This window comes from Arvicanthis niloticus, chromosome 11 (genome assembly GCF_011762505.2).
Source record: "Arvicanthis niloticus isolate mArvNil1 chromosome 11, mArvNil1.pat.X, whole genome shotgun sequence".
Classification (NCBI taxonomy): domain Eukaryota; kingdom Metazoa; phylum Chordata; class Mammalia; order Rodentia; family Muridae; genus Arvicanthis; species Arvicanthis niloticus.
In genome coordinates, this window is record NC_047668.1 from 14131526 (window position 1) to 14142952 (window position 11427).

General features: G+C 43.4%; 1 pseudogene; it reads left to right on the plus strand.

The window, feature by feature from the left end:
• Positions 1 to 1944: 1944 nt before the first annotated feature.
• On the plus strand, positions 1945 to 2841 carry LOC117716750 (glyceraldehyde-3-phosphate dehydrogenase pseudogene; annotated as a pseudogene).
• The last annotated feature ends 8586 nt before the right edge of the window (positions 2842 to 11427 follow it).

The window sequence follows — 11427 nt, forward strand, 5'->3', positions numbered from 1 at the left end:
CAGGATGTTCAAATTGCTGAGTTCATATGAGACTGACACACGTTCTATGGAACTTTGAGGTCAAAATACTTAATCCTCAGACTGCCAAATACAACCAAGCTGTATATTAGGAAAGCTTGGTAGAAACAGCTTCAACTTCATTATTGTAGTTTTACTGTGTTAGAGTTAAAAATCTTTCCTTTTAATTTAGACAAAAAAAGGAGAATACAGGAATAATATAGAAATACAAGGAAAAAGGGTAGATTATTGGGCTGGAGAAATGGCTCAGCAGGTAAGAACACTGTCTGCTCTTCCAGAGGTCCTTGAGTTCAATTCTCAACAACCACATGGTGGTTCACAACCATCTGTAATGGATCCTCTTCTGGTATGTCTGAAGACAGCAACAGTGTACTCATATACATAAAATAAATAAATAAATCTTTTAAAATGGTAGATTATTGAATCTTATTGATCTTTGTATATTGATACAAAATTAAGGTTATATTTGTTACACTGGTATAGATCTTTATATATTAATACAGAATTAAAGTTATATTTTGGTTACAACATACTATGTATCAATTCTCTTTAAGGTATTGTACCTATATAATCCTTAAAAATGCAATGTAAAGGTCTAGTTCTTTTGAAAACTACCATTACCAATTGTTTAGGACAAATGCAGGTTAATTAGTCAATTAAACTTGTAAGTTTTGATAGGTACTAGTTTAATCACAGATATTTTCTAAGTTAATCAGATAGTAAATAGCTAGAGACAAGCAACATTGGACTATTTAAATATACTGAGGTAGTTAGATGTTCTTCAAAAACACCAGAGATCTGTAGACTAAGAAATTTAAAGATATTTTATTAATTTAAGACTTTTTTTGGACAATGAGATAGGTCAGCTCCTGGCAGCAAACTCATTCTACTTCAAAGAAGAGTATGAACATCAAAGAATCTCCTTATGGAGTTTGCTTCAAATGTGGCAAAGCTGCCAACGGGCAAGAAACTGCCCTTGTCTCATTTGCTGACAGCATGTCCAAGCTGTGGACAAACAGGACAAAGAAAGTCGATTGCTGAATTCTGCCAGGACAAGGTAGAGAAGTTCTTCATAATTCCGGTCTTACAGAAAAATGTAGGGCATGACTTGAGAACTGGTAAGGATGAGTGAACTCAGAGGTTTGAGAATGGCAGGAGTTGGGCTGCTTCTTTCCTGTCTCTGTACCTGCTCTGGAACATGTAACCATGACACCCCACTGAGAGGACCGTGGGCACTCAGCCACACAGCATAACACCTGGAGTTGCTTCCCCATGTTAATGAGGCACTTGGGTATCCTAAGTCTTCAACCAATGGTCTTCTCTTCCTGAGTATTTCTCCCCCCCCCCCCAGAGGTATATAATCTCTGGTTGATCTTGAATAAAGTATATACTTCCACATCTACCCTCAATAAAACAATATGAACAAGCAAGGATCATCTTAGCTGCTTCATTAAGGATAGCTACAGGGAAGGCCTTTGCCTTCAAGAGCTGTGCCTAAGACTCCCAAAGAAGGCCTTCCCTCCTCCAGCCCCTCTAGTGTTGGGCACTTGCACCCAACTGGGCCAGATTCTTTTTGTCCTGGGCTCAAGTAGAAACGTAAGGGTTCTTTAGAGGCTCAGTTGTGTTAGATGGTGTTTTGTTGGGGCAAACAGATGAAGGAGTGGACACAGGTGAAAGCCTAAAGCAGACTTGTGAAGGAACATTTTTACTGAAACACAGGTGAAAGGATGTTCTGTTAAAACAAACACGTGAGGCTCTCTGCTCCTCCCTTTTCCGGAGATAGCTGTATCTTCTTGTGCGGTGCCAGCCTCATCTTGTAGACAAAATGGTGTGAATGGATTTGGCCGGATTGGGCACCTAGTTACCAAGGCTGCCTTCTGCTCTGCATCTGGCAAAGTGGAGATTGTTGCCATCAACGACCCTTTCATTGACCTCAACTACATGGTCTACATGTTCCAGTATGACTCCACCCATGGCAAGTTCAACAGCACAGTCCAGGCTGAGAATGGGAAGCTTGTCATCAACGAGAAACCCATCACCATCTTCCAGGAGCGAGATCCCGCTAACATCAAATGAGGTGATGCTGGTGCTGAGTACGTCGTAGAGTCCACTGGTGTCTTCACCACCATGGAGAAGGCCGAGGCCCACTTGAAGGGTGGGGCCAAAAGGGTCATCATCTCTGCCCCTTCTGCTGATGCCCCCATGTTCGTGATGGGTGTGAATCATGAGAAATACGACAAGTCACTCAAGATCGTCAGCAATGCATCCTGCACCACCAACTGCTTAGCCCCCCTGGCCAAGGTCATCCATGACAACTTTGGCATCGTGGAAGGGCTCATGACCACAGTCCATGCCATCACTGCCACTCAGAAGACTGTGGATGGCCCCTCTGGAAAGCTGTGGCGTGATGGCCATGGGGCTGCCCAGAACATCATCCCTGCATCCACTGGTGCTGCCAACGCTGTGGGCAAGGTCACCCCAGAGCTGAACGGGAAGCTCACTGGCATGGCCTTCCGAGTTCCCACCCCCAATGTGTCCATTGTGGATCTGACATGCCACCTGGAGAAACCTGCCAAGTATGATGACATCAAAAAGGTGGTGAAGCAGGCATCTGAGGGCCCACTGAAGGGCATCCTGGGCTACACTGATGACCAGGTTGTCTCCTGCAATTTCAACAGCAACTCCCACTCTTCCACCTTTGATGCTGGGGCTGGCATTGCTCTCAGTGACAACTTTGTAAAGCTCATTTCCTGGTATGACAATGAATACAGCTACAGCAACAGGATCGTGGACCTCATGGCCTACATGGCCTCCAAGGAGTAAGGAACCCTGGACCACCCACCCCAGCAAGGACACTGAGAGCAAGAGAGAGGCCCTCGGTTGCTGAGGAGTCCCTGTCCCCAACACTGAGCATCTCCTCACAATTCCCTTCCCAGACCCCTAACAACAGGAGGGGCCTAGGGAGCCCTCCCTACTCTCTGAAATACCATCAATAAATGTTCGCTGCACCCAAACAAACAAACAAACGCATGAAAGGACCTGAGATAAAAGATTCTTTGCTAATGACACACACACATTAGTCCGCCTTACATGGTATAGTTGAGCTACATTTGTTGGGACTTCATAGAGACAAACACACCAAAAAACTTCCAGTGGCATGCTGAGGCTTTTTTGTGGCTTCCGTGGACTGATTGGCAGAGTGATGTCAGCTGAGACAGATGCACACACATGCTGAGATGACATGTGGAAGACGTGATGTTTGGAGGGAGTATAAATAAAACTTGATAGACAGTGACAGGGGCTGAGCTTACTTACAGAGCTACTGTGCATGGCTTGTTGGTCTTGTGTCTTCGCTAATCTTCACTTCCCTGAGAGAGGCACAGCTGAGAACTTCTCTTGGAGACGCTCTGGGTCCCTCCTGCGGACTCATGCCAAGGCTGAAGCCTGGCTGTCTCTGCTAGGTCGTGCCACCACTGCTGATTCCAGTTTGCTATTCCGACCTACTGAACTGGACTGATGATATATTCATAAGTCTTTACGAGTAGATGGAGCTGCCACCTCTAATCTGTGATCTAAACTGCCAATCTCCGGACAACACAGATGGGAGGTTCTCCAAAAAACCTTTCTATACCAGTCCACTTCCCCATATCCTTTCTTTTCCAAACCTCTAGTGGGTGATGGGCTAAAAGGCAGATTAAAGTGTTTAAAAACCATCATTAAAAATAAATTTTAAGCCAGGGCTACACAGAGAAACCCTGTCTCGAAAAACCAAACAAACAAAAAAAAAAAATAGATTTTAAAAAATTTAAATAAATTTTAAAAATTTATTAAAAATTTAATAAATTCAAAATTAAAAAAATTGAATTTTCACTGAGCTCCACCTTCCCCTTCATACCTAGCTTGTAGATGCTCTGACTGAGCCCCCTCTTCCCCGCCCACCTTCTTCAGGTGGCATCTGGGCATCCAGAGAGAAGACTAGGAATCATAGCATTTTCCCCAGACTTTGCTTTCTCCTTCTCATCTGGCATATAATAGAGTCTCACTCCCTGAAGGAAAACTGTGGGCTCTCCATTCCAGCTTCTTCCAGGCCAGCTTTCTGGTGGTGCCTGTGTATTCCCAGCAGAGAGGCAGACCAAGATATGGCAGGGAAATCTGTCAAATATTCTGGGCTGGTAGGCTGAAGAGATGGATGCTCCAGTGTTGCAGAGGAATCTTGGGTGATTGTCCAGGCAGCCAGCTGTTTCTGTCATTTCTATTGTTTTGGAAGCTGCTTGCTCTGTACTTCTTGTTTATTCAGGTAATATTTATCCTTCTCAGTTCTCTGATAAGGTTGAAGACTAGATAGTTATCTCACAGTTAAGCTTAAATTGTTTAGGATTTAAGACGATGTTTTAAGGCCTAAAAGTATGTTTTTAGATTGATAAATTCAAGTTATGATAGAAAGTGATTTAGGTATAGAACTTTTGACTCACCAAGATAGAATACATAGTAGAGTATTTTCTCCAAAGTTGCTAAATACAAACCGACTGGACCTTGTAAATGTAATTCTTACTAGATAGTACATAGTTTATGATGTTAGAGAAAGAGTCGCTTATTTAGACAAGGAGAGGGAGGAAATGTTGCAGGATATTTGATACATTGTGAACTCCGAGATTGTGAACTGGAAAACCATTTTTCTTGTTGTAGTGTGACTCTAGCACACTACAAGAGCTTTTGTAACCCAAGAGCTTTTTGTAAACAGCATGAAATAAAAGTCAAACATAGATCAAGAGGCAGAGCAAGCAACCAGTTGACAGGGAGTGAACATCAGAAAACCGTGGAAAGACAAAGGAGGTACATAGAGTTGAAGGGTGTTTAAGACAGTGTGGAGGAAAAGGAGCTTTGCCTTCTGGGATGTCCGTGGAGTAGGAAGGTCAGCTAGGTGCTTTCTCTGCTTCTCTGAGCCAGCAGGTTTTTATTATAGCACCTGGCTCTTGGGTCTTCATTTGATAAATCAAACATTTGGGATTTTGTTTTTAAAACAGGTTTTGTTTTTATTGCAACTGTATCCTGGTTCTTCTTTCTTGAAGTAAGAAAGTAGTTATTTATTTTTTTTTTAATTTTAGGATCTCATAGTTGAGAGACTGAATTTTAAAGAGCTTTTAGATTTTAAAAGACTTTGAGTTTTTAAATATACTACATTTAAAATTTTATTCATTTATATGTATATAAATATTTAAATGTATGAATACTCTGTCTGCATATATGCCTGCATGACAGAAAAGGGCACCAGATCCTATTTCAGATGTTTGTGAGCCACTATATGGTCACTGGGAAATAAACTCAGGACCTCTAGAAGAGCAGCCAGTACTCTTAACCACTGAGCCATGTCTTCAGCCCCTTAAAATACACTGAATTTTAAATGTTTGAATTTGTACAGACTGTGGGATTTTTAAGACTTGGAATATTTGTGATGATTATATTAGTGTGTATTCTTGAGAGTGATCAAGAAAGGAAAGATTGTGGATTAATAGTGATGTGTTTGTGTTTTAAGTTGACAAGGGGTCAGTTGTGTTGACAAGCTATTTTAACTTGACACAAGATATAGTCATTAGAGAAGGGAACCTCAATTGAGAAAATGCCTTCATAAACATAAACATAAACATAAGCAAGGTCATAGAACAAAAACAAGCCCTCTCCCAAGTAACTCGCCTTAAAATAGGCAGGAACTTAACATTCCTTCAGATTCTTAACTGATCTTATCTATCTTTTAGAGGCACACCCAAACTGTTAGTGATTGATGAAGGAGGGGCCACCGTGGGCCCCAATTCTTGGGTTGGTGGTCTTAGCAGAGGCCAGAGGGCTAGTTAATTAAGTATTCTTTTTCCAGTCTCTCCCCCTTCTCCCTCCCTATTTAACTCAGATCTGCTCTGAGTTTGGGGGGGGGGGGTACACATCCAGACTCAACTATCATATAAAGACGTTTTGGAAACCCACAGACTTCCTAGTGTCTTTGGGGCCCCGTTGTGCAACCGTTGTGGAGGACTTCCCAGCATCATGCCCATCGGGTCCTGAAATAACCGTAAACCTCTCTTCCTAGGTGGTAATGATGGGCTAACAACCAACCTTAAGAATAAGACCAGTGGCCCGGCGGTGGTGGTGCATGCCTTTAATCCCAGCACTTGGGAGGAAGAGGCAGGCTGATTTCTGAGTTTGAGGCCAGCCTGGTCTACAGAGTGAGTTCCAGGACAGCCAGGGCTACACAGAGAAACCCTGTCTCAAAAAACAAAACAAAACAAAACAAAACAACAACAAAAAACAAAAAAAAAAAAAAAAAAAAAAAAAAACAAAAAAAAAAAACAAACCAAAAAACCCAACCAAACAAACAAACAAAAAAGAATAAGACCATAAGAAGAGCCCTTATACTAAACTTTTGCTAAAAGTAAAACTTCAGACAATTTACATTTATTGGAGTTTATTTGAGCACAGGATGATTCATGGTTTGGTCAGTGTTTGCAGAGAAGGTTACTGGGTAGTGGTGGCACACGCCTTTAATCCCAGCATTTGGGAGGTAGAGGCAGATATATCCCTGATTTTGAGGACAGCCTGGTCTGCAAAAAGAAACTGTCTCACCCTCCCGCCCCCACCCCCAGAAAAGAAAGAAACATTGAAGGTCAGGGAGGGCCTCCGTGCAGAGTGAAGAACAGGAGTTTTTCTTTGTAGACTGCAGCACCGGAGGCAATGCAAGTATACAGAAGTGAGTCAACCCAGAGCCTTCTACATCCTCTCAAGGCATCTGGGCACGAATCTCTCAGCTCTGGCCTGCTACACCCATCTGGGTATCTCTAGAAACCCTTGTCTCTCTTTTCCCCTGTTCCCTTATTTCTGTGTACCTTTTTCTTGTTGCCCCTAGCAACTGCAAACCAGCCTGCAGTCTCATTATGTTCTCTCTCAGCTCCCCAGCTCTCTCCTCTCTTTCCACTGGAAAGTTACTCCAAGCTGCCTGCTATAAATGCTATAATGCTATAAAAGAAGTCGCACGGGTGCGCCAGGATGCTCCTCCCCTTTTACCTGGGCAAGCAAGTGGGAAGAGACACTTCTCTGTGATTCTTAACATTTCCCTCTTTGACAAGTTTCCTGTTCTACTTGGAGATACTAGAATTTCACCAGGGTACTTTATCTACCTCAGCTCAGCTTTCTCTGGCCTTCCCCCAATTGTTCCAAGAGTTGCCCCCAGTGATTCTCAACCCAAGGGTTTTGACTCCCGTAGGGGTCCTATATCAGATACCCTGCATATCAGATATTTACATTATTGTTACAAGGTATTTGATTATTGTACATGGAAAACATAATGGTTAGCAAACCATGAAAGAAAGCCTGGATAGATAGTGCATTTGTCAGATGCAGTTAGGTGTGGCCTGAAAAGGTGCAGTTTGGGTGTGCCTCTAAAACATAGATAAGATCAGTTAAGAATCCCAAGGAATGTTATGTTTCTGCCTATTTTAAGGCAAGTTACTTGGGAGAGGGCTTGCAGTTTTTGGTCTATGACCCCAGGCAAAGTCAGCTGGATGGTCTTGAGCTACCCCACCATGAAGGTGAAATGGATTGGCTCCTACTGACTTGGCTTGGAGCCCCCTCCACCTTGATGGTGACTTGGTTCAGCCTGCCAGTGTGGGGGAGGAGCTAGAGATTCTTGGGTAAGCAATTGGACCTTTGATCTCTCTCTCTTTCCCTCCCTCTCCCCTCCCTCCATCCCTTCCTCCATCCCTCCCTCTTTTTTTTTTTTTTTTTGGCTTGGAAGAGCTTTATGAAAGAAGCTCAGGTAAGAGATAGGGATTTTTTTTCTCTGAGTTTGCAGATACCCTGAGCAACAGCTGGCATGACACGGGTAAAACAGCATTCTGAGAAAGAGAGCTAAGAAGCCCTCTTGGATTTGTAGGAACCCAAGAGAAAGGTAAGCTAGCTAGCTAATTTAAATAGAATGAGATTTCTAAAGAGCTACTAGTATAGTTGTAGAATTAGGCTTGTAAGTAGACATTTTGTATATAGTTAAGAAAAAATACCTCTCTGAGCTAGCAGGTTTTAAACCTCAGTTTATGCTTCCCATGTCTTTATGGGTATAAATTTAAACAGATATTACACATTACAATACATAACAGCAGCAAAATTAGTTATGTTATGAAGTAGCAATGAAATAATTTTATGCTTGGAGGTCACCATAACATGAGGGACTGTATTAAAGGGTTTAGGAAATTTGTGAACCCCTGCCTAGGGCCTTGGAACTGCCTGTGGTCCTACTAAGGCTGTCTCAGATCTGCCTACCTGCTGTACTTTCTCTCCCAGCTCCTGCCTGCATGCAGTCCTGCAGCGTCTGCTCTCAACTCCCTTCTAAAGTTGCCTCCTCCCTCCTGGAGCTGTCTGCTCTATCTCTCCTTGTGCCTTCCTGGGCCTGTACTTTGTGTGTTTCCCTGCCTCACAGTAAGAGGTACCCAGTAAGTCTAGAGGTTTCCTTAAGCCTGTCAGAGCCAGTGCAACCCTGTTCTCTGTCTCTCAGCTCCTCGCTATGCTATGGAGCTGCCTGCTCTGTCTCTTCCTTAGGCTTCTCTTCCCTAAGGCTGAGCTCTTCCTGCAGCTTCTCTAAGCCCAAGCCCACCGGGGCCATCACTCTCTGCTCTCTCTCGGAGATTATAGAAATTCCCTCCAGAGTTTCATTTTTCAGCCCTTTCTCTCTTCCCCCAGGGACTCAGATTTTATCACTTAGAACATTTTGGCCTCAGTACAGATTAATGGTCCCAAATTGGCACACTCGATTCACAAATTCTCACAAATCCTAACAACTGCCACAGCACAAATAAACAGATGCTAAAATCTCTTCTGGCTAAGCTTGCTCTGTTCTACAGTTCCCGCTCTTTAGCATCTGATAGCTCTGTGATTTCTCTGCACTCTGCTCTCAAAATTTTTTCCCCTCAGACTGTGCTGTAAACTCTATCTCAGGATTTGTAAGTCCATTGGGTATGATTGTCTATCTATCTATCTATCTATCTATCTATCTATCTATCTATCTATCTATCTGCAACAGAGATGACTCAGTGGTTAAGATTGCTTGCTGCTCATCCAGAGGGCCAGAGTTTAATTTCCAGCTACCACATGGTGACTCTGTAGAGTGAAAAATTATAAAGACCATTTTATGAAATATGTAGACTTTTTCTTTGCCCTTAGACCTGGGCAGAAAAAGTGTAGGTTCCAGAACTCGGAACTGAAAATAAGATTTCAGGCCTTCACTGCCCCAGGACACATTCTGGGTAGAGGATATTATCCCTGAATCAGAGGACACTTACTGGATTACATTCCTCAAGCCTCAGGGAGTAGACCCTACCTGTGGGTGGGAAAAACCCAAGGCAGGAAGACACATTCCTGACCACAGAGAAAGATGCAAGCCATCTAGGTGGGGCTATAGCCAGAAGTGAAAAATAGTTTACCTGAAATAGTTGGTAATGATCGTTTAGGGTAGGTTCCTCTGAAATGTTCCACTGTTCTGGGTTACCCCCCCCCCCTTTGGTCTTTCCAGTGTTACAACCTGTTGGTGTTCAAGCTTTGTAAAACAACCAATCATGTGTAACCACGCGAAAATACAACCAATCATGTGTAACCGCGTGAAAATTCCTCCCTTTCCCTATAAAAGAAACCCCTCAGCTTGCTGGCCTTTTGTCAACATTCTGTTCCTGCGTGGACAAGCAGTTTGACCTTGGTTAGCCAACTCCCCAATAAACCTCTGCTGATTGCATCCAGGTATGGTTTCTTGTGAGTCTTGGGTGGTCGTGATTTCCTGAGACTTGAGGAAGGGTCTCTCGAGTATGGGGGTCTTCAACTCAACCATCTTTAATGGGATCTGATTCCCTCTTCTGGTGTGCATGAAGACAAAGCACTCATATACTTAAAATAAGTAAATAAATAAATCTATAACAACACAACAGAAAGCTGTAACAAAAAATTGTCTTAAGCCAGGTGGTAGTGGCATACATCTTTAATCCTGGCACTTGGGAGGCAGAGACAGGCAGATTTCTGAGTTCGAGGCCAGCCTGGTCTACAGAGTGAGTTCCAGGACAGCCAGGACTACACAGAGAAACCCTATAACCCTATCTCAAAAAACAAAAAACAAAAAACAAAACAAAACAAAAAAAAAAAAACCCAAAAAAAACAACCCCCCAAAGACATAATAAAAAAATCCATACATGAATAATCTTAATTTTGCTATAACTGTAAAACTCGGTAGCAGCTTTCCTCTGCAGATATCTCATGATGTCTCCAATATCTTGGGGGCTCCAAGGCAATCCAGTCTTTACCTTCCTAGCTTCACACAATGGCTTCTCTGGGGCCTCCATTACAGGGCCGCCCCTGACACATGCCTTGCCTCAGTGGCTTTCCTTGGTTGTGGAGGGATATTCCACAATCCCTTTCTTCTATTCTTGATTCTGAAGCCAGAACCACGGAGCTGAAGCTGCCAAGTTCTGCTGCTTGCTGGGGCTGGAACCTCACCCCTCCTTTAAATTTTCACAAGCTTTCTGTTTTTGATGGTTTACTTCACTGCCTCAGCTAGGCTGTAGACCAGGCTGGCCTTAAACTCAGATCCTCTAGCTTCTTCCTTCTGAGTGCTGGGATTAAAGGTGTGCACCTCCATGCCCTGTTGAGAACCGCACTAGCCCCACGTTGGGTGCCAAAAAATGTTGGGACCTAAGCTGGCCCACTTTGGGCAGCCAAAAAATGTTGGGGCCTGCACTAGTCCCACATTCGGGTGGCCAAAAATGTCTCGGCCCGAGCTGCCCCAAGTTTGGGTTGCCGCTGTATCCCGGCTCAAGCTGCTGCTCCGGTCTGAGGGTCGGGGTTCAGCAAGAGAGAGAGTGAGGGCAGTCGAGAGGAATGGAGACCATACAAAGTGTGATTCAATCCCGTTTATTCTTCAGTCTCTCTTCCTCTAAGTGTCTCAAGTCCTAAGTTCCTAGTCCCTAGTGCCTCCAAGTTCCAAGTTCTCTTCCAAGTGCCTGCTACCTAATGCCTAATTCCTACTCCAAGTTGTACTCCCTGAAGTGTCTCCTAAAAGTGTCTGATTCTCTGTCTTCTCTCTGCTGTGTCTCCCTAATGTCTGCTTCTCTGATCTCTGTCTCTGCCTTTTATATGTCTCACTTCTAAGCCATGCCTTTTGGTCACACCTTTAATTATGCCCTTAGGTCTTGTCTCTAAATCTGATCTCTACACTTCTAAGTCAAACTCTTAAATTACACACCTTTAATCTCACACACCTTTAATCTCACACACCCAAGGTATCTAAACCAAGATTATCGGAGTGTGCTCAGCTGTTGTAGGCTATTGTAATCCAAGTCTCATGTTAGGGTATATGGCTCAAGATGGCTGCAAAGCTGATAGCTGCTTTCT